The sequence below is a fragment of the Pinus tabuliformis genome, chromosome 9, assembly GCF_031772625.1.
Source record: "Pinus tabuliformis cultivar Carrire ecotype Pingquan chromosome 9, CPIR1, whole genome shotgun sequence".
In the NCBI taxonomy this organism is placed as follows: Eukaryota; Viridiplantae; Streptophyta; class Pinopsida; order Pinales; family Pinaceae; genus Pinus; species Pinus tabuliformis.
This window is the reverse complement of record NC_142307.1, coordinates 1,734,111,106-1,734,134,523: the sequence shown is the minus strand read 5'-3', so window position 1 is coordinate 1,734,134,523 and position 23,418 is coordinate 1,734,111,106.

Here is a 23,418-nt window from a genome sequence, read left to right as displayed (position 1 = left end):
AATATTGTGAATAGATGGAGATGAATTTTGGGAAACTTAGAGAGGTTTATCTCAAAAGCATTCTGATATACAATAACCATTTTCATCTTTTACACATATATCACGGATTGAAATATACAAGCATATCATTGGACCCTAATTTTGCAGAATTTTTAGGGCAGAATGCACGAAGGAAGGATGCAGTTAATGACTGGGATGCCTCATCATCAACTAAGATTTGCTACCAAATTCTACTTTCTCTTCTTCATCACCATAAATCCATAGAAATAGTGTCAAATAGATTGATTAGTTTGGAATGTCCTTTATTTAAGTTCTATTATTGTAAAACAGTTTGAGATATTTGTAAACCAATCTTAATATTTTTTCAAAATATTTCAGTTTACAATTAGTATAAATACTTCTTCATTTGAAGTATTTTGTGTGGATTCTTAGACATTACTGTAATACTAATTACTTTGGAATAAAGTGTTGTTGGACAAAATTTTTTATGGCTAGCTAGATGAAGAATTGATGCAAAGGACTTTTCACAAGATTCATGAGTCAGACATCGGATCAATAAGTCTTCTATATCTCAAATTTTAAAGTTTTCTTGTTTATTATATCAACTGTGTTTTATATCTGAATGATAAACGAAAAAGAATAATTCAAAAAGTGCTTGAGCGTAATCTGTTTTCATTCATTTTTTGTTCTTAATTTTTTCCTCTAAACTAGCATAAATAGTGAATTCTTAATTGCTCCTGTTTCCCAGTTTATTCACTTTGATTATTTGGTAAAGAATTCTTAATTGCTCTTTATTGGTAATCATCCAAGTTCCCTCTTTAAAATATTATGAAGGATTCTTAATTGTCCTTCATCCCTTTTGAGTCCATTCCATCTTTTTTAAGTCTCTATTTGTTCCATGTTTAACTATCTTGCCCTGTGAAACCATCCTTTGTTAAGAAACCAAATCCAGTTAAGCCATATTCTTTGACTCCATTAGCCTAATGGCCGAAAATAATCAGTTCTACCCCTATGCTATTGAATTTCACCACCCAAACACAATCAAAACCCCTAAACTTTAATAACTAGCCTAATATCTTTCAAAACAAAGCTAAAACTTAAAGAGAGAGCCCTCTCTGGGTACAGATTGGCCAAATTTTGTACCTAAAAGTTGGTTTGTGGTTACCTCGGACCCCTTTACTCTTCCCAACAACTTCAAGGAAAATCTAAGTGATAACAAACTCAACATAGAATCCTTCTAGGACCCTTGAAAATAACATTTAAACATAATTTGAGGAATGGACACTTGATATTCTTCATGGTTTGTGGACTTGAGTAATAGCTAAAATTGGCATTTCTAACCATCCATTCCCTCTGGTATATGGCAAAACACCATTCTTCCTACTCATTTAGAGTTCACAACTTTCTGTTTCATAACCAATCTTCTTAGTGATGAAAATCACCCTGGCTTGAAAAAAGAGGTACAATCAATTTTTTCAATTGTAGGAACAATGTTCATCAATACTTAATGTTCAATTAAATGGTGTAGTTCATGAATGTCTGTTGGTTCAACGAATTATACTATCAAGTTGAGACGATGCAAAATTGATGATTTTGAAGCTTTCCATTGCCGCGATATACCATTTGTTTAGAGCATAGGCTTCAAACAACATACAAGGGAGATTCAAATAATAGAGAAGGCGTATCAAAAGCATACTTTTTATAGTAGAAATTCCTATTCAAATTCATCAAAATCAACATTATAAAAAAATCAAGAACAACCTTTAACTGTATTGACAAATGACATTAGATTCTCTACTAATTAATAAACTTTAGTTTGCTAAAGACATAAAATGAGTACATCTACCATTTACTCAATATTCAATGCTACTGGTTGTTGAATTTGAATGGGTTTGATATCCAAAATATTATATAACACCCACCTCAGTAGCGTAAACCTAGGGATAAACACTTGCCAAACTTTAGAGCTAATAATCACTACATTGTGCTTGAAACATCAATTTCCCCCTTTTAATAGTTCAATAACTTATACATAGTCCCAACAATAAGGTAGTTATTGAAAATACACGTCTTCAACTCACTACGCTCGGACACAATATTAACTACCAGGTTGGGTAATTCAATAGCTTATACATGACCCTAGTAGAGTCATTATTGAGATAGCCAATGCTCCACCAGAGAATAATTCTTTTTAGCTTAAACACTCATTTATGGCTATATTTCTTAAAATACTAGAGTTGTAATTATCTTTTTGAAAATACTCAGAGAGTTATTCAATCATAATTTGATAAAAAACCTAAACCTAGCATTGTCTTTTTGAAAATACCCAAAGAATTGTTGAATTAAAATCTAACAAGAATAAAACCTTTTGTTCTCTTGCTTAAAATATCCATAGCGTTATCCATTCATAATTAGAACATATCACTATGGGAAAGAGTTATCGAATCAAAATCAAGATATGACACGTCATAATAAATCCATATTGTTGTACAATCATAATTAGGACAGGTCGTTATCTCTCTAGGAATAAATACAAAGATTAGCTATCAATCAAAGCATACCATCTAAAAAATTGCTCCCCTTTGGAAACTCCATGCAGCCTAACGTAATGAAGAGGACTACAGAAAAGTCTCTTATCCCATGCCCTTCCCCCCTAACCCACAAAAAAGAAAAAAAACATGCACATCCGTCCTCCCATTAAATGAGATAGCATAGTGCAAGGAAACCAAACCACTGACAAACAACTTGGGAAGAGATGATCACCTATAGGTCCAAACAGTAGAGGTATCGGGTGACCTCCAACATAATAAAACCACAGAGTGAAATGCTAGCCAATGTACCATTAAATAATTTCATGAACCCTAGAACCACAATTCAATACAGACACGTGACGGCTATGTTGAGGTCACAAGACATGCCAGAACCAACAAACCTTGCAAACATAATGAGATATATGTCTAAAGAAGCCAATTCCTTAGAGGTTTTGATCATAAGCATCAAAACATTACAACCTCAGTCATCACAAAGAAATTGCACACCACAAACCTTTGAATAACCTAATACAAATATCTACCTAAAATCTCTACTCTGTTGGTCAATAACCTTGCTAGCAAGAAACCAAAGCAATCTAGATGGGCATGAATGCAGAATAGCAAATAGATGGTGAGGTGACATCCAACGCAGCCAAATAGTGGAGAGAAATGCCAATTAATGCAAAGTAAATAATTTCCCCAAAAAATCACCATTAATAAACTAAATCCAAATCTGAGCCAAACCATGGCCATGGCAACTAGTAGAGTTGATGTATGGATAGCTTACTATTTGGAATAATGATTACATTAGTAAAGAGGTAGGATTGGGTTGTTGGTGGTTGGAGTTTTGTTAAGAGATTTTCTCCATAATATTTTCATTGTTTGGACTTTGCTGGATTTCGTGAGCACTATTTATTTGGTTTGTAATTTGGCTTTGTGAGTAATATACCAATTGTTTTTTGAGTGAATTTGTGCACCACGTCTTATTCCAATTTTCTTTAACCCAATACTGCCATCATATGTATCTCATTAAACAGGGAGACAATATTAATGCTGGCAACACTAATTAATCATAATAAATTTGGTATTTTATAGGACTGTGTCATAATTTTGGGGAAAATGTATTATAAATACTAAATAGAAGTAAGAAGGTTGTGAAAAGGTGATACTCTGGCATATTTTTCATTTTTGAGGGCATAGGCAATAATAATTTCAATAGCAGTAACAAAACTGGACATTATGAAACTTAATGATTTAAGAATCAGATTATATGTGAGATTGTAACAACCCCGAAATTAAAACATATAACTAATTAGATCAATTACGCGATTTACAATCATCACACCTCTATTAAACTAATTAGCATATAATTTTTGAGAATTAGGAGCAAAGGCAACTTAATTGCAATGTTGATATTCCTTACCTGTAATTTCGGAGTTGAACACTATATGAATCTTGCTAACCGCAACAAAGTTTTGGGGACAACTCTCCACCCAACCGTACACTCAGCTGCATATAATCTTTCTACAACTGACCACCTCCGAGCCCTCAATCAACCTACTACTGCCAGGGAATCCTTTGTCTCGCAACACTTTTCTCCCAAGAGAATGGATGATGGAATCATGGAATGATCTCTCATCTTCCTCACCATTTATTAAATAGAGCAAACATTGGAAGGGGAACCACATGCACACACTCCATGTGTCAACATGCAACTTTTATTGCTTTATTTTAAGCTTAACTTAATTTAGTAATTCTCTTAATATAATTCTTTATTATTTTATTAATTTTTCCTTTTTGATAACTTTACTTATTTTTACTATTTTTATAGTTCTCTTAATTTAACTCTTTTTTATTTTATTTTACTTTTTGTTAATTTTAATTTTTTTTTACTATTTTTACAGTTTATTTTTATTTATATTTATTGAAAACTTTAGTATTGTTATTTATTATTTTATTTATTTATTATTATTATATTTTCTTCATTATTTATTATTTATTTACTATTATTATCTTTTCTTTATTGTTTATCATTTATTTTCTTATATTTTAATATTATATTGTATTATTTATTATTTATTATTTTTATTATTATTAGGGGAAATTACACTTCTTTAAGGAACTTCGTCCCGAAGTTAAGTTGAATTATTTAACATTTTATTTATTTAGCTATTTATTTTTTCATGTTTGCCCTACACCCTCTGCTGAACTAGTATAACCAGCAAGCATCGAACTTTTCCACAACACCCAAGAAATCTCAAGGAATCTTTATCCTTTTTCCCACTTTTGGAACCATAAGCTTCCTGGGTCTGTATCTTAGTCCAAGGCTAGCCCGAAGGCTAGTGCCTGACTCAGACCTCATCTTCCCCAAGGCAGGCATCTGGTATGGTAGTCAATGATTTTGGCCATCTCAAAAGTCTGGCCCACTCCCTCCGCAACTACTAAGGTGCACAACCCCAGGCATCGAAGTCCTTACACCCCCACTAGACTTCGGCATTCCAATCCAATATTAGGCACCTAGCCTACAATATCAAGCACTTGGCCTCCTCAAGATGGTGCCATAGCCCCTCAAGAGCTATCCATCAAGAGCTATATGAGACAAAGTAACCATTGGCATATGTAGTGTTGATTGAGTATGTCCCCAGCCCATATGGTGTTACATATTCTCCCTTGCAGGTATGGGCTCCTACAAGATCATCAAATAAACTGGCCCTCTTGGCCCATTTGTGGATTTCCTGTCCATCACCACATCTCATCATACATCCAATGCATTAGTTATAATCATAGTATCATAGAAAATAATTTACATGCCAACTCTTGCATGTTATCATGATAACATAACATCATTGTTAATTACCACTTTCTCATGTTATAAAATCTCCTTGCAATTACCACATGCTTCACATCATAATATCCTCATAAGTTACAACATCAACATATGAACATCAAAGACATATCATTACATAATAAATGAACCACATGTCAATATACCTCAATATAACATCATAATCCCTATGCATATCATATTCATCATGAGCATTCAACATCATTATCATGATAAATAAATAAATAAGAACCACATATAAATCATTACACTCTCATCTGAACTATATATGTTTTACCACATACCATCTCATTATGAAACATCATTAATATGAGAATCATCTCAATACTTATCAAATATAGAACAATAATACACTTTAAGCATTATTATCATGAATTGATTTCATGTACTTATATAAACAATGAATACTAACTATGAATTAAGATTATTCAACATCCCTCTAGGATCTATGTTATCTCATGAGTACTATTATTGTCATGTTTTCATCAAGGTACCAATTACTTTTCAATAATAATTTCTTATTCTTTCTATTAGGAAGTTAACTATTTACCTAGGGGGTATAGTCATCATTGTTAAATTTCAAGGGGTGACATCCTCAGAGCAATGTTGACCAATTAAACTTTTGATATGCCCAAATGACTGTGAGAATTCAATCGCATATATTTGCAATCATACAAATTCCATTTATATCATTATATAAATGATACTCCCAACTGTAAATGAAACCCAGAATCACACAAATCTACACCCTTGCAAGGTCAAACTCTTACATCAATTCTATTAAAAGATAAAATGTTAGTAACTAAGATACAACATAGGCAAATGATAACATTATTGCTACCAACCCATAAGCAACTAAAGGGAGCATTATCGAAATAATGAAGAAATTATATTTTAGATGACTTATTTTGGATGAGCATCATGAGAAAACTTGGTACCTCTATAATAAATTGATGATATCAAGTCATAATTGACACAACATCAAAACTCACATAATTTAATAAGGGACACCATATTATCAGTTATTCTAAAACTAATGCCAACAAGGTCGAGAGAATTCCCCCTAGGTCAAATGTAACTTTAATCTATTGGTATCCACCACCTTAATAGCTATATCAAAAGAAAGCCAACAATAAAGAAAATTGACTTCCTAAAGTAATAGAGAAGTATATATTAGGTAACCAATCAACAATCAAGAAAGTTAAATAATGTTAATGCCTCAAAATGCTTTTAAAAATAATTGCAATTGAAACTATTTATACTTCAATCTGTTTCTATATAATTTCTCTGATATATTTTTCCATGAAATAAATAAAATACTCTTGTTTTTCTTTAATATACATCCAAAATTAAATTCTATCAATATTCAAAATATTGCTATTAATTATATTCAAAATGTCACTCAAATTATTATCAACTACGAAATTTATAAATTTCATAAATTCGCAATTTTAGATATAATTTGTCAACTACACCTATATTTTAAACACATATAAATTAACTCACTTATATTTTAAACACATATTAAATATATCGAAAAGTTTTTGTTTTTTGTTTTTTTTACAAGTTTAAAATAACAATTAATAATATCTACATACATGCGATATATAATTTATTTTCTAATAAAAAAATCATTATAAAAAAAAATAACATTCAATTAAACTTCACATTACTTTACTATTAACTATTAATTTATTATATAATTTTCTACTAGATACAATAGATCTTTTTTACTTCTTAAAAAGCCACTCCACTACCACAGAATGTCGTTTATCCCTTACTGCTAATCAATTCGAATTACTTGCACTTTTATTTTAAGTAAATTACATGTGCTGAATTTGAATTAATGTATATTACCTGGCCAGTTATTGTTTTGAGTACAAAGTTTAGTATGCAACTAATACCATTTATACATATGCATACTAATACAATTCATCATGGAATGTATTTCTTATGAGGACATTCCTAATCATTTTGAAAGCAACTTGAAGGTGGAGATTTTGAACTAGCTGTTTGACGACATTCCTAATCAGTTTGAAAGCAATTTGAAGGTGGAGAGTTTGAACTTGCTGTTTCACTAAGCCAGGCTTCACAAAATCATGAACTTCTTCGTAAATGTTCTAGGAAAAAAGACTATTTTAAAGAGAAACTTGAAAATGTGATTCTTTTGATTAGTTTGCATCTCTAAGTCCCTTCGACTACTTGGTCGAGTGGAAGTGAATAAAATTACTTTAATTCAATTCAAATCCCCTTAATTGGTATGGACGCCTTGACTAAGCCACTCTCCAAATAATTTTCTGCACTGAGGTTGGTCGCCCTTAGGCCTGGAAATTGACATCCTACTCGACATCATTTATGTTTCAGCACACATTTTACGGTTGGTAAAAATTTGTGCACATCAAACCTGAAGTCTAAAATATATTGGGGTCCCATCATTTTGACATTTAATTAATAATCTAAACATTAAAAATCTATTGTACCTGAGTCTACAAATCTCCAAAATTATTTATTATAACTAAGGTTGAGTTTACAAAAATATAATCATAATGTTCACATTACACATAGGTGATCCACATCGGTGATCGAGTCAAATTGCTTAATACCTATGGACTAAAGGGCTATGGCTAGGGTGCTATATTTTTTCAAGTTTTGGTTGTTGAGAATTAATGGGACAGTATGGGAATAACTTTAGCCATATGAATATTGATGACAAAATTTAATGGCCCATTTACTAGCATTGGAATTGACTCTCTTGCAAAATAAATTTTGAATTTACCACTTTCACCTTTGGCAATGAACCATATGTCATTCGATGAATTATGTGTTTTATTGTCTTACATTTGCCTCTACCATTTGTATTTCTTGCTAATTGGGAAAAGAAATAACATCACTGCAATCTTTTAAAGTACCTTACTGCACTATTGAATTTGTGAGCATTTGAATATGGCATGGCTTTTTGATCAAAACTTCTAGACAAGTAGTGGTATGAGCTTATGAGGTATGTACTCTTTATCTAGTTATGCCGCTAGTTTACTGTAAAACCTTAAAATACTTATAAGTTACAAGGCATGACTTTGATATCTAAACTTTGATATGGTATACAACCCCTGAGGAAATTTTGAAGTAAATTAAGGCATGATTTCTTCCAACTAGCTTGGGAGTAGCTCAAACTCAAGTTGGTAGCTTGATATGCCCTCAAATTCAAGAAAAAAAAATGTTTGTACTTTATTCTTTGTATTCCAATCTATTATGTGTTTTATGGTTTTATGCTACTTGGTAGTTTTCTGGAATAGGAAGTTGAGTATTTTGACTTCCAAAATTGGAAAAAAAAGGTGTGTGCTTTATTCTTTGTATTCCAATCTATTGTGTGTTTTATGGTTTTATGTTACTTGATAGTTTTCTGGAATAGAAAGTTGAGTATTTTGAATTTTAAAATTGGAGGGGATAAGAGGTTTAATTCTATTTGGTGGTTTTCTCGAAGTGGAAGTTGAGGACTTTGAATTTTCAAAATTGCAATAGATAAAATATCTTTAAGCTACTATATTTATTTATGAATCAAAATTTCAAAATCAACATTTTCTTTGATATCTCCCCAGTTTTTTTGCATGATGTTAAGATGTTAAGGTTGGAAACCTTGTTAAATAAGGAACTTCATAACTAAGGAGTCTGTCCATGGCTTAGTAATATATCCAACACTAATCCAAATAAATGTTAAGTAAATTTTCATATTTATGTTTAATTAACTAAATGTAGCCTAAACTTTTAGGTATCTAAAGTGTGTTCTTGCTATATTTATTGTTGTATAACAATCTTTAAAGCTATTTGGTAGTTCTCTAAGATGAGAAGTTAAGGATTTTAAATTTTCAAAATTGGAGTGGATAAGAGGTTTAATGTTCTTGGGTGTTTTTATGGAATCAAAAGTTGAGGATTTTGCATTTTCAAAATTGGAGTAGATAAGTTTTTATAAGATATTAGATTTATTTATAAATCAAAATTTCAAAATCAACATTTTTTTCTCCCCATTTTTTTGCATGATGTTCTCACAATTGTTTTACTAAGCTTTTAAGGCTGACAACGTTGTTAAATAAGGAGCTTCATAATTAAGGAGTCTATCCACTGCTTAGTAATATATCCAACACTCATCCAAATAAAGTTTAAGTCATTCACTCAATGTAGCTTACAATTTTCAGTATCTAAAATTTTGTGGAATCTAATGCGAAACTTTTTTAATTTTCAAAATTGGAGTTGATAAGAGGTTTTTAAAATATTAAATTTATTTATGAATTAAAAAAATTATTGTAAATAATAAAAAATTATGTTTTTATGTAAATTCGAACATGTCAAATATTGCTCCAGTATTATTAGTTTTTGAGATATTAAACCTATTTATGTATTTGAAATTATATTTTAAATAAATAAAATATTATCACTAAAATATAACCAATTAAATTTTATTTCAAATATTAATGGATATTACATCAATTCGTGTATTTAAAAATACATTTTAAAAATCACTGCTAACCATCATGCTTGGCCATAGCAGTATACTTTGAAATTACACGCTATTGATAGGTCACAAATTTCATGGTGTAGTTTTTTTTTCTTCGTTGTTGATTTTTAAATTTTAAATTTTTTTGTTCTTTTAAGAAATAATGGTTTGGATTTTGGATTTTTTCTTTCAAATGCATATAGAAATTCTTATAAAAAAAAAACCAAGAAATAATACAGATTTTTTAATTGAAACTTCACTAAAATTTATTTTTATTTTTATTTTTTTAAGAAATCATAATTTGGTTTTTGGACATTTTTTCTTTTTAAATTCATATAGAAATTCTTATAAAAACCAAAAAAAATTATTAACTCAAAATTATTTGAATATTTTTTTTTAAATTAAAAACATAAAAAATAAAAATCATAAATCATAAATTAAATTAAATTTTGAATCATTTATACATCATAATCTTATCATACATGAAATTTGGGTTGTAACTTCAAAATTGAAACCATTCATCATCTTATAACTTGATCTGAAATTTCTATCCTTGTGTGAATGTGACTTTAAAATTCTGAAAACATTATGGACATATATTAATTTTATTTATTAACTCATAAAATTATATTAATAAAAATTAAAACTATTACATGCTAGAGTGTCATTCCATTTCATGTCTAGTTTTAAGTAGTTTGAAATGAATGTAAATTCATTTCATAGTTGTTAAATGTGACAGTTCAATCTCATTTTGAGGTGTTCAGCTTAATTATTAGATGTGATAGTATAGTTTTATTTAATTATGGTCTTGCAGGTAAAGTTTGTTGAATTGAGTTGTTATATATAATAGCTCAATTTTACTCAATAGTTTTTTTGGTTTTAAATCGTATTATTATGATGTATTGTAATGGTTAATATTTTGTTTATTAACAGTTAATAATTTTTTAACAAATTTGTTTTGGGTAATTGGTTTAATAATGTTTATGGTTTTTTAGGTAATTAATAAATATGCATTATGAGAAAGTATTAACTCTCTTAATTTGTATGATTTAATGAAATTTAATTTTCACATATATTTTTTATACAGGTGATTACAAAACTACAAATGTCTCAAAAGAGAAATGTATGAATGGAGGAATGGGCAAACTTCCAAAACTAAAAAAAATTAAAAATAGGTAAAGAAACCCATAATGCTCACATGGAACAACAATTACATAAAATTTTTGGAAGTTCTTCTCATGGTGATCTAGATGAAGAAACAAATGAAGTTGAACAAGAGATTTCTAATAATTCAAAAATGAAAGTCCAAACAAAAAGAGACTTTCGTATGTAATGGTTAGATAAGATTCTTTGGTTGAATTATGCGAGGTTTGATGATAAAATAGCTATAATGTGTAGCTATTGTGATAAGTATAAGATGAATGGACCATGGGGTTTAGGGAATGGTTGCATCACATTACAACATGATGCTCTTGTTACTCATGAAAAAACATTTGTGCATAAATATGAGAAGAAAAGATGAAGAAATTCTCTAGAGGGAAATATGAAACCAATTCCAAATCATATTAGACAGGCTGAAGATGCCAATAAGGAAAGAGTGAATTTTACAATGAAAGTAGCATATTTCATATGTCTAGACAATTTATCTCTTTCAAATTATGAGAAACTTTGCAAATTTCTAATGGATGCAAAAACTCCATATCTCCCAAAGTCTCAAGAGTACTCTTCATATGAAAATCATAAGTCTAAAAATGATTTTATATATTGCATATCAAAACATCTTGAACATATTCTGATAAAAAATATGCTATAAAGACCTTTCTTATCAATAATGGTTGATGAAAGCACTTATGGAACCTTAGAGCAACACCTTGTTGTTTGTGCAACATATTTAGATTCAAAGGGTCTTGGGCCACCTATCTCACAATTTATGAAGCTAAATGATGTAGTGGATGGAAAATGAAAAAGAATATATCATAGTGTTAGTCAATTAATAAAATTTAGAGGCTTTCGATATAAATATTTGATAGTTGTTTCTACACATGAGGCTTCAACAACGATTGGACATGAAAATAACATTGTTTCATTTCTAAAAAAGAACAATCCAAACATTATTGCAATTCATTGTGTGGTTCATCGTGAGCCTTTAGTAGGAGTAGATGCTTCTAATAAATACCTAAGTTATTATATGTTGAAAAAATTGCAAACACAGTGTGTTCATGGGTTCAAAACTCCCGAAGAGATATAATGAATTTAATGATTTTCTTAGAATCATGCAAATTGATGTTATTGATGTTTACAAATACATTGGTTATCTAGGAGAAAGTTATTATCTATTCTATCCAATATTGTTTCCATATGCTTTATGATGTGCTAGTGGAATTGAACAAGTTCAATATGAATTTTCAACAAAAAAATGTAAACATTCCAACTATCGGATTGGCTCTTTAAGTAACTATAAGCACATTATCTAGATGGTTTTTGAGAAAAGAGACATTTGTATAAGGCACAATTTATCTTTCAAAATTTTTAAGTGATTCTCAAAATGGATACATTGATATTAAAGATGAAGGGACAGTGGAAGATAGACATGAATTATGATACATCTCTATCTCAGCCATGGATATTGAATCTAGTGAAGCAAGGAAATAATCTATGAAACCTTGTATTGAAGGTACGCAAGAGAGTTGTCAGCAGCTCACATAACGTTATATAGAGACTCTCTTAGACTCTTTTACTGAAATATTTCCAGGCCTTTATTTTTTAATGCAGCAAAATCGTTCAGCCCTTTCTATTATCCAAAAGAGGGTCATAATCATGAGGAAAATTCAGAGCATTGGATTTTAAAGTTTTTTCAACATTTGCAACATACCATATCAAGTGATGTTTGATTTGTAGCTTTAATTGATGTTAAATCTTGTAAAAGAGAGTTGTGCCCTTTTGTTCATTCATTAAATTTGGCTTGTAACGGTTTTTCGATGAGAGAAGCATGGAAGTCTTTCGTAACACAAAACAATGGCACAAAACTTATGCTAATATGATAAAATTATGGCAAGATGTGCTCACTATTCGTGCAAGTAAAGTAGATTGCGGAAGGGGATTTTCTGTGAAAAACATCATCAATGACATCAGAAAATCAAGGCTCGCGTTGGATACACTAGATGATTCAATGAGAATATATTTTAATGGAATTGATTCATCTAATGTTGATTGGCATGCCGTATATGAGTTATGGATAGACACAAATTCAAAAAGGATCCTTGAGCTTTAAAAGTTCTTCTAGGCTATGTTTAAGAGAGAATCTTTGTATTAAGATATTCCTATTGAAATTTTTGTTTTTAGTTTCTCTAGAAAGTTTGACTTTAAATTAAGTATAACTACGATCTATTGTTCAAAGTTTGACTTTCAATGGAATACACTATAGTTTGCAAAACGCCCACTAGATGCTCTATTTATACTGCATTTACATGGTTTTCATTGTTCAAATAGTGTCACTATAAATTTGGAATATAAATATGATAGACTACAATTCCACTATTTTTATCAACGTAAAGTGATGCATGATGCATGATATCGTTAAACTTGACCTACAATGAAATACACTATAGTTTGGAAAAATCCCACTAGATGCTTTATTTATACTACATATACATGGTTTTCATTGTTTAAATAGTCTAACTATAAATTTGGACTATAAATATGATAGACTACAATTCCAATCTTTTTATCCAGGTAGAGTGATGCACGGTATGGTTGAATTTCTTTATTTTGTTTGTTGAATTCTATAATGTTAGATTTGTTTGAGTATGGTAGTGAGGTGCACAACAATAAATGACTTCTTCTCTAAAACTCCGATGATTGAAAGCTAACTATTGTGTGTTGTATTTTTATTTTTATTTAGTTAGGTTATGAAAATGGAAAACAAATATTTGTTTTCTATTTTTAGTGAGAAAGAGTTATTTTTTTTGAATCTAGAAATTATAATAATGGATCTAAAAATTATGATAAAAGTAGATTGAAAACTAACTTCTATCCATTGTTTTTATTTTTATTTAATTAACTTAAAAAAATGAAAACAAATATTTCTTTTAAATTTTAGTGAAACTAATCCAATTTTTTTTTATATTGTAATAAAACTAAGAATGAAAAAGGTCCTTCATTAGAATTTTCTTAGCCCATTTAGAAGAATGAAGAAAGTATATGATCATAATTTTCCGAGCCTTTTTTAAAGAATGAAAAATGTTTGTGATTAGAATTTTCCCTTATTTTAGCATTTATGAGGAAAATTGCTTCCATCTAGATTTGTACAAACATTAGAAGGATTTGTGTAAGCTGGAGATCGTTTATGAATTGAACTCTTGTCTTGATTTGTTTAAAAAAAAAAACCCTAAATTAATGTTCTAGCCATGTTTGAACTCTTGTCTTGATTTGTTTGAAAAAAAAAACCCTAAATTAATGTTCTAGCCATGTTTGAACTCTTATCTTGATTTGTTTAAAAAAACAAACCCACCCTAAATTAATGTTCTAGCCATGTTTGAGATCAACAAATTGTCAACCCAAACATAAATTTACCAAAATTATTTGTAATTATTCGATTTCCTTGAATGTTGAACATTTATAGTTGAATGATCAACTAAAAATCCAAAGCTATCCATATTTGTTTTCAAGTGTTTTGTCGATTGAAAATTTTCCAGAGATCACATGTTGATATACTATTTGTAATTACCATAATTCCACTAGATCTTCAAGATCATACATTGTAAGCTTAGTATTATACTCACATTGTGTGAGGCTTGGATGACCATGCTATGTTCATGGGGATGTTGTACACTGCTCACTACCATCACTACAAATGTAGAGGGGATTATGTGTGCAAACTATAACTATATGATTCTACTCTGAAGTTTTATGAACAAACATAAAATTATGGCTCGATTATTACATAGTAGTGTTAAATGCTAGAAGATGTAATACTAATAGTTTACATTATTAGCACTAAATGTGGTTTATTAAAAATAATATGTGCAAACTATATGATTCTATTTTGAAGTTTTATGAACAAACATAAAATTATGGATTGATTATTACGATGGATTATAATTATGGATTGATTATTACATAGAAGAGTTAAATGCTAAAAATTCCAATACTAATAAATTAGTTTATTAACCTGAAATATGGTGTGAAATATGGTGTATTGAGATAAAATTAAAAAACATACAAAAATATAAAAAGTTCATGAAATTCTCATTTGACGGCAAAGGGATTTGAAATTCCAAGCCTGGTCGCCTTACCCGTCAAGAAGCTCTCCTACACAAAATTGAAGCCGGGCAAAGGGATTTAAAATTCCAGGCCTGGTCGCCTTACCCGCCAAGAAGTTCTCCTACACAAAATTGAAGCCCTTCCCATCATACGCCGAGACAGCTTGGCTGCTTCCATCACTGCCCATGCTGTAATGTGATGGAATTCAATGCTCTCAGTCAATCTACGTAGTTAATATATTATTGCACTCGAGTGACAACAAAATTGAATCCCTTCACATCATAAGCCAAGGCTTGGTTGATTTCATCACTGCTCATACTATAATGTAATGCAATTCAATGCACTTACCCCTCAAAATGTGATCGATATATATCATTGGCGTGATTTTCCACTCATAAGCGTAGACATGGCTACTTTCATCACTGCCCATGCTGTAATTCAATGAAATCAGTCAGTATTAAATATGTGACCGATATACATAGTTGGTGTGATTTTCCATATCTTGAAACATGACATCAATTAATCTATATCAACCACGTTTAAGAAATAATATAATTGTATTAGTTAATATATTACTGCACCTCACAATCATAGGCAACCTCGTCTCTATTGCTTTTTCCGCCTTAAATATAGCATCTTTCTTCGCGACCAATGCAGTCTGAAATGAAATTTTTGTGCTCCCATAGGGAAAAAGACCGTGTTTCCTGTTTGAATGGATTCCTTATGATGATCTATTTATTATCTCATTCGGATTGGAATACTATATTTGCTTACAGTATTCATTTAAAAAATATTAAAATTTCATATCTAAAACATAAAATTATTAAATATTTTCATTTCCGAAAAATACGTTATATAAAACTATCAAATTTGTTTTTAAAACTATTAAAGAAAAACATGCATTACATTTTTTATTTAATTACTGAGAATATAGAAATTATTTTTTTATTATAATTAATATAATTAATTGATTTAAAAAATGAAAATCTTATTATAATTAATTAATTTAAAAAATGATTTTATGATATGATGATGACGATTATCAGTGGCTATAATTGAATGATTTATTGATAATTATAGTGATTATCATTTAGTAATATTGATATAGTATATTACGCTTCAAAAAATTTAAAGGATTATTAGATTTTTTATTTTTTTTTTTTTTATATTAAAAAGTATTAAAAGAATTCATTTAATATTATAGTTTTGTTGATTTAAAATGTCAAGAAAGTTAATGTGACAAATATTTTGAAAATAAGGTTGAATGAGATTATAGGACAATTTAAAATAGAGTGTTTTTCAACTTCATCACTCTTAATCCAGTAAAAATTTTAGACTCTTTAATCTCATAGTGTTTTGGAAATTGACCAACACATCCAAAGTTTATTTTCTTGTTTACATTAATCAATACATGGACATTTTTTATTTAAATTGGGATTGATCATGTCCTTATAATGTTTTACTTTTCTTTTTCCCTCTAACTTTTTCTAACTTTTAAATTTTTCTTTAAATTCCAATTTCATTACATTTTTAACATTATTTTTATTTTGTAAAAAATATTAAGAGAAATAGTCCAACATTACCATAGCTTTGTTAACTTAAAATTCCAAAAAGGTTGTTGCTGCGACAAATGTTTTCAAAATAGGATTGAATGAAAATATAAGATGAAAAATTTAGAGAATGTGTTTTCATCTTCATCATTCTTAATGTAGCTAATATGATGCGCTATTAATCTATGATATTTTGGGAAGTGACCAACACATCCAATGTTTATTTTACTCTTTAAAATTAATCCAAACAAATATTTTTTATTTATGAGATTAGAATTAATCACCTCTTTATATTGCTTTATTTTCTTTTAACTTTAACTCTTTCTCATTTATTAATATTTTTAATATTATTTTTAATTTGTAAAATAATATTTTCATCCCATAATAAAATGATTAAGTACTAATAATAATATAAACAATATACTTTAATTCTAATATAATTAATATACTTTAATTTTATTAATTCTAATATAATTAATATACTTTAATTTTACTAAGTTTTGAACTTATTAAACTTGAGAAAACATATAGTTTAACTTTCAACTATTTAAAAATATTATTATTTTATTATGCAAAACAAATTGTTTACGTAACTATTATATTATTCTTTATTTTGTATATTATATTATTCTTTATTTTGTATATTATATTTTCATTAAAACTTATTAGTAATATAAAAATATATTTTAATTTTACATTTTTATAAATCAGAAATCATATAATTTAACTTTCAACTTATTAAATATTAGAAAACACAAATATTTTAAATGGCCATTATTTCATTATTCAAAACAAATTATTTAACTAAAATATTATATTATTATTTGTTTTATATGTTATATTCTATAAAATAATATGATTTATTTAACAATAATATATGTTAGATCTAATATTTTTGTGATCTATAATTTAGAAAATAGTTTTCTAGATTAATCACATTGTAAGGATTGGGTTGATGTTGCGAACCAGCTAATGTGGTTCATCCTCAGGACAAGGTGAGAAATCATTCCATCTCACAGAATAAATAGCAAGGATGCATCATTGTTCAGTGTTAGCAATTTAAAAATAGCCGTTGGTGAAATTAAATTTAGTTAGAAACTAGGTATTATTTAATAAATAATTAATAGTTATGGGAAATTGTCACAATTTATTAATTTAAATAATAATAAAATCTTATAAAATTATATTATAAGCTTGGGTTGACCTAGTCAGTGTGAATTAGGAGAAAACTAATAATAATAATAATAATAATAATAGTTTATTAGTAAGGGTTGACTTATCTTGTAGAAACTAACCGTTATAATAATTAATTTATATAATTAGGTTAAAAGTTAGTTATATGGTAATATAATGGTCTTTATGTAAAGAATCAGAAGGTGATAATATTAAAAATAAATAACTTATTCATGAATTCAAATAGTAGTATTATTGAATAATGATTTATACTATTATTAGTTGGTTATGATATAATAAATTAGTTACTATTATTATTAAATTATAAGGTTGAAAAATGTGTAATACTATGACCTAAACTAAAATTTTATTAAGAATATATGGTTTAAACTACATTTGATTTTGATATATTTTATTACATATTAATTACCCAAAACCTCAATAAGGATACTAAGAGGAAAGCTCATCTCATTGAGAGGAGGAAAGCAACGAAGATATAACCAAAAGCAGGAGGAGGGCAAATAAATCTAAGAGGGAAAACAAATGATGCCACAAAAGGACACAGGAGTTAAGAAGTGAGAGATGGAACCTAGCTTTTACTTAATTTCCAGCCATCATCCCTATTGAGGTTCTTGGGATGCCTCTCAATCTCAATTGATTCCCTAAGTCTCCGATGATGGAAATGACCAATTTTAACAATGACCTTTGATTCTTCAATGCATATATAGTGTTTTTATTTCTTAGCATGTTTTGCAAGGGCAGAAGTGCGAGAGGGATTGTGTCTGATGTCAGTAGCATTCTCACTGATCCTTTGCTTAATATACCTACGAGTTTCACCAATGTAGGGGATACCACAGGAGCAGGGAATGAGGTAGACCCGTTTTGAGTCCTTTGGGTCAATGGGGTCCTTAATCAATCTAAGAGAATTGTTAATGGTCTTGAGAGGTCTGAATGACGAGGAGGCATTATTCTTCTTGAGAATATGGGCAATCCTATGAGAGGTTCCTTGGATATCCGAGAGAAAAACCTTAGAGCTAGGATCAGCAAGGTCGCTTTTAACCCTTAGCTCTTTGCTAGCTTTATGGAAGGCATTGAGGCTCTATGATCTGTTGTACCCATTATTTTCAAAAACCTCAAGAAGATGAGATTTCTCCTAATCAAGGTTGTCATCATCAGAGATTCTTAGAGAACGGGTAGCGAGAGTGCTGAGAACCCCGATTTTCTAAGCAGGGAAATGATGAGAATTAGCATGGAGGTACCATTCCGTGTGGGTCTTCTTTTGAAAAACATGGTGACAAACTGAACCATCCTCCTCCTAGAATGGAGTATGTCAAGAAAGGGAAGGCGACCATTCTCCTCAACTTCCATGGTGAACTTGATGGAATGAGATTGAGAATTTAGGTTCTTGAGAAATAGACCCAGTTTCTCTCGACCATGAGGCCAAATGACACAAGTGTCGTCGACGAACCTCTTCCATTTTTTAGGACGAAATTTGGTGGAAGCAAGGGCCTTGGTCTCAAAACCTTCCATGAACAAGTTTGTGACAATGGGGGAGACAGGGGAGCCTATTGCAACACCAAAATTTTGTTCATAGAACTCTCCTTGGAAACTAAAGAATGTAGAGGTGAGGCAAAGGCCTACCAACTTGGCAGTGTCTTTATCAGTGATATGATTAATGATATCAATGGCTTCTTGGATGGGGATTCTAGTGTATAAGGAGACGACATCAAAGCTCACTAGTAAATCTCCAGGATCTAACTTGATATCCTTCCACTCTTGAATAAAGGAGGCAGAGTCTTTCAAAAAAGAATTAGTGCAACCAACAAGAGGTTTGAGCTTTTGGGATAGGGATTTAGCAAGAAGATAGGTTAGTTTGCTTATGGTATTAATGATTGGTCTCAAGGGTGCACCATATTTATGAATTTTTAGAAGGTCATAGATTCTACGGGTAAGGGGGTTACTGTGAATGAGCTTTTGGGACAGGGGATTAAGGGATGGATCTGCTTTGATCGCCGAAGCAACCTCTATAGAAATGGATTTAAGGGGATTTTTCTTGAGCTTGTTGTAACTCTCATTGTTAGGTAGATGATCCAACATTTTGTGGACATAATCAATTTTATCAAGAATGACAACAGCTCCACCTTTTTCTTCCCTGAGGACGACAATGTTGGGGTCATCTCTTAGGGATTTAAGGGCAAGAAACTCAGCGTTCTTAAGTTTTCTATTAGGAGGTTTAGCCTTCCTAAGAACAACGGTGCAATCTTGTGTGATAGTCTCCTTGATATTGTCAGGAAGGTCTTTGACCCTATATTCAATGTTACATATGATGTCATCAATAGGAATCTTCTTCGGGGCAAGGGAAAAATTGAGACCTTTCTTGAGGAGACTAAAGACGGAGGGCTCAAAATTCATGCTTGAAAGATTAATAACATTCTTAAAGCCATTATTATTATTATTATTATTATTATTATTATTATTATTATTATTATTATTATTATTAAATGGCTAACACTGAACAATGATGCATCTTTTCTATTTATTCTCTCAAATCGATTGATTTCTCACCTTGTCCTGAGGATGAACCACATTAGCTTGTTCGAAACATCAACCCAATCCTTACAATGTGATTAATTTGGAAGACTATTTTCTAGATAATATATGTATTAAATTAAGGTATGTAAACTCTCAACTTTTTGTTGAATTGAGGCTTTTGTGATCCATATCAAGTTTATGAGAAAAACATTTCGGGATAAATCAAATGATAATACATTTGTTGATGCGTTTCGAACCAACGAGTGTGGTTCATTGTGAGGAAAAGTTGAAGAATCAGATCATGGCTACATGTTAAATAGGGATAGTAGATCTTCCAATGGCTAGGTTTGACTCGAAAATGGCTATATTAGACTAGACTTGACAAACGACGATAATTGACCAGGAAACTACTAGACTTGACTAGTTAAATTATTTAATTATAATAAAATGATTAGATAAATAGTTATTCAATGTATTAGGGTTGATATCATTATATTTTATAATGTTCTGAATGTCATTAAGGTTTAGAATACTACAATAGAAAATTATTTTAATACTTTTCGGTTGGTATTGTGTGTTATTTTAAGTAAAATGTTAATCGAATTTGAGTTAAAAATAATAAATCTAGGGAATATTTATAATAATGAGTAAAATGTTAACAAATATTAATATGATGAAAAAAAATTCTTAAAAGTATAATTTTTTTTTTAATTTAAAACAAAATATTTAAATTAAATTTTATATTGTCATTATTTTTTTAATATATTATATTTTGTAGATACACATGGAAGCAAAGTAGGAATGTATTTGACCAAAATTGATTTTTATATTTAAAAAATAAAATTGTGAAAAGTTTAACTTTTAAACAATGTCTTTTGCAGAAATCACATGAGAGAATTTTTTGGCCAATGTGTTTCGAACCAACAAGTTTGATTCATCATCAAGATCAGATAATTTTATTTAATTAATAAGAAATTTGAATATCTAACTTTTATTTTAAATTTAATTATTTTAATATTTTTTAAATATTATTAAAATTTGAAAAAAAATATAAAAGAAAACCAAATAAAATAAAATAAAAAATTGGTATATTTTTGAGTTCCAAGTCTAAATATAATTTTAATGTGTGATATTATGGAATTTTAAAGTTCAAAAATAAAAATAACAAGTTAATGTAATAAAAGCTCTATAGAAGTAAAACTTGCGATTTAGATTAAATCAATCATAGTTAAATTAAATCAATAAAAACATATAGATTTGATAACAAAAAAAAAAAAAAATTAACAAAATATTATACTTTTAAATACCATTATCAAAAAAATATAATCTGTTTTATTTTTTATTAATATATATTATTTTTTAATAATTAAAATTTTTAAAACATATATTTTAATATAATATTAACTCATCTCAATAAAAAATATATATAAAAAAATTAAAATGGAAATAATAATAATAAAAACAAAAAAATATATAAAAATTAAATAAAACTAACACATAATATGATACTAATATCACTATTCAAGCATGCCACCCTTTTAGCTAAATATTTTTTCATCCTACCGTAATTTTTATGTCACTTAGAATTGCCAATTCACTTTATGTGATCTGTACTTCATTCCATTCAGTATCAATATATGCCACGTAATTCAAGATGCCTTCACTTATTGTTATTTAACTTTTGCTTCAATTCAAGATCTTGTTAACATATCCTGTAGGATCCCATCGTGGAACTTCCATTCTTCTATGGAATATTTAATGAAAGGCAACTCATCCACTAGTCACATAATTAATGAAAGGCAACTCATCCACTAGTCACAATCATTGATGTTAAGTCCATGGAACTTGACTAGAATTTAATTAATTATTAAATACATTAGCCGTTGTGGCTTTTTACATAAAACCTTATACTTCTAAATATAATCATTTTATATTTAATCAATTTTGAAACGATGGTGAACTAAAGATGGGTGATATAATGGGTAATATCATTATGATCTCTCATCTTGGCATGGTTGTCTTTTTAAAGTAAAGATGAAGTCATATGATTAATAATTTTGGACTTCTCTCATTTTGAAGAAAAGTATTTTCCTAAAATGAGGTGATAAAGGAAAGTAATCATAGATGATGTGTGATTTGTGTTTTAAGTAATTTGTTTTTTGGGTTAGTACTTTGGTTTTAGAAGTATTTTAGAATGTATTTTTATTTGATGTTATGAGATATTTAGCGAACTTTATCTTTGCATTATGAAAAATGTTATGAGTAATATTTTGGAATCGGGTTTTAATGAGAATATTTGAATAGAGGTTTCTATATTATTTGTATATATGGATTTATTTTTTTTTTATCATTTGGTGTTAAATTTAATTATTGGATTAGTTCCATCTCTCTCTTTCCTCATCCTCCCCTCTCTTCTTAGTTGTCTGATCACCCTTCTAGTCATCTAGCCTCTCAACTTATGACATGCTAAGCTTTAGGCTTTCCCGATGACTATATCCTCTTTGTCTTTTCTAAAATTGAATTCTCTTCTATGGCTCACTTTGAATTTGATCCTCAAGGGAGTAGTGGCCACTACAAGCCCCCTCTGAATCATGTTTAATTTCACATCAAATCACATTCCCCTTCCTTCCAAACTCAAACCTTTCTTGAAATGAGGGAAGAAATTGAGCTTTTTGATGTTGATGCTTATGTGGAATGCAATTATATCTCAAAATAGGAAATAGATGAGGAATTAAGTCAATGTATTCCGATGATGAACAATAATTTTAATAGAAATACAAAATATTACCAAATCATTGACATCTACTAAAACATGAATATTATTATGAGTAAGGTTCTTGTTGAAAGGAGTGATAGATAAAGTTACAGCCATTTCCAATACGATGGTAGGTCTAGATTAGCATGACACAAAACCAACAAATGAGCCTATCTATGTTGCATAAGATGCTTTACTCACTCATTGACATGCATAGGTTTAATTTTTTTTTACTCTACCTCTAATTTTATTATCATAAGCATCTCTTAATATAGTTTTAA